Below are 2246 nucleotides of genomic sequence, written 5' to 3'. Positions count from 1 at the left end.
TTTATTGGTTTTAAATACGTTTTTATTGGTTTGCATATAATCATTCATATACCTCATGTTTTGTACATGTACTTTGTGTTTTATACAATCATTCACATATATTGTCTTTTATATAGTTAATTAAAAATCTGATAGAGGGTCACTATGAGTCAGAATGGATTCAATGACAGTGGTTTTGTGTTGTGTGGTTTGTTTTTCTTAGTGCCTTGGAGTTTGAGTTTTGTGTTGCTTGTTTGGTTTTTAAAAATATTAATCTTTACAGAAACCTACTGCCACAACTCTCTCTCCTGTGGACCACCTGGTAGGTTCCAATTGCTGATTTTCACCCCCACACTGGCGCCCTAGCAGTAAGGAGCAGCGCTGCCAACCCAAAGGCAGGTGGTTCGAATTCACCTGCTCTGCAAGAGAAAGATGGGCAATCTCTTCCTGTGTAATTTACTGCCTCTGAAAACCCAACAGAGAGTTAGCTATGCATAAGATGCTTCTTGAAGGCATATAACAACAACAACTTAGGATTGCTAGGGAGCTTTAATGGTATAGTTCACAGGGTGCTGTGTTGTGTTGTGTTGTTAGCCAAAAGGCTGTTTTTTCCAGTCTTCAAATGCACCAGCTGCTCTGTGAGAGAAAGATGGGCAGTCTCTTCTTGTGACTTACAGCTTCTGAAACCCAATGGAGGGTCATTATCATTCAGCACCAACTTGACTGCAGTGAGCAAGTGAGTGAGTGATACGTTGTTGTCCGAAGTAAAGGAGATTATGGATTAAAGCACTTGTAGCGGACTCACCCCCAGTGTGCACACAGTGCGGGCCAAAGGATCTTCTCTTATTATTATGGTCCTCCTCCTCTTCCTCTCTGTTACCATCACTGTAGCCACGCTGCTCTTCTCTGTGACTAGAGACCAAGAACAGGAAGCCCAAGCAGAGTTCTTTGTGCACAGAAGCTCCTCCTCACAGAAGTCTCAGCGGCCAAGAGGTCAGAGACCACCTGGAGATCACTCCCCACCTCCCTGCCCCGCCTGCCCAACCCTGAGCAGGTGGGAGAGTTAGAGGAAGAATTTCAGAGTGGACCCGTTGACTCAAACTGTGGCAAATCAGTCCTCAGCCCTGTGGCCATCGCTGAAAATCCCTCTCTCAGACCTGGCCTGTTGGGCTCTGCAAACTGACCACATGACCTCCTGTTATTGGTTGACGGCTTCAATTCTTACTGTTGCTCTGGATCTGTGGGTGGTGCAAACAGTTATACATTTGCCTAAAAATGGTGAAGGTGAGGCTCTCGCCCACTCAGAGGAACCTTGGAAGAAAGATCTGGCAACTTATTTCTGAGACATCAGCTACTGAAAGCCCTGAGGAGACCAAACCCCTCTGACACTCAGGGGGTTGCCTTGAAAGGAAATGGACAGCATCTGGTCTGGTCTGAGGATTCAGCTTCAAGGTGGATTATGTCCATACACATATTTGAGCATTTCAATTAGCTCATCAGTTATACCTCATTACCCTAAAATACATTGTCCTGATACGCTGTTGAATGTACTTCAGATCTAACTGTAATTTGTCAGCATCAGACTTTCCAAAAGTAAAAGAGAAGTTTATTTCTAGTTACCCTCTTTTTACTGCCAATAAATGAAAAATGAAGTCTGATTTTATTTAGTTTAGCTTAGAGAATCAGAAATGCTTTAAAAATGTTAATATTTTATTACCTGAAGTTATTTGCTAAGGAAATGAGTCACATTAGATCTCTTATGTTTATTAGAGCTTCTCTCTGTTGGCTCTGCTGAATAGACCATAGATTCCTAACGTGTGTGTGTGTGTGTGTGTGTGTGTGTGTGCGAGAGAGAGAGAGAGAGAGCCTTCCTTGGACATAGGTAAACTTATTCCTACAAACCTGTGATCCCACAGAATGTGTGGAGTTCTTGTCTTGGGAAATGTCTGTTAGTCTATCTATGAACCCAACTCAATTCCAGCTGTGATTCTTGACTCCAGCTATGCATTAGAAGCATCTGGAGAGTACTGGGAAAAAACCAAAAAAAACAAACCCAACAACAACAAAAAACAAACCAAAAAACCCACCAAAAACTAGTGGTTGTTCTGCCACGTGCCAATCTAGTCAGAATTTCTGAGCAATCCTAAGCTTCTAATAAGATCCTAAAGTGAGGGAAGGACTGAGAATTACTTCACTTTTTTCAGCAAACAGATGCACTCAATCTCGTCACGCAATGATTTCTGAATATTTCTATAACTGACTTACTC

The sequence above is a fragment of the Elephantulus edwardii genome, unplaced genomic scaffold (assembly GCF_000299155.1).
Source record: "Elephantulus edwardii isolate Elephantulus edwardi_28Jun2011 unplaced genomic scaffold, EleEdw1.0 scaffold00203, whole genome shotgun sequence".
Lineage (NCBI taxonomy): Eukaryota > Metazoa > Chordata > Mammalia > Macroscelidea > Macroscelididae > Elephantulus > Elephantulus edwardii.
The sequence above is the reverse complement of the archived record's forward strand: the minus strand, read 5'-3'. Positions refer to the sequence as shown.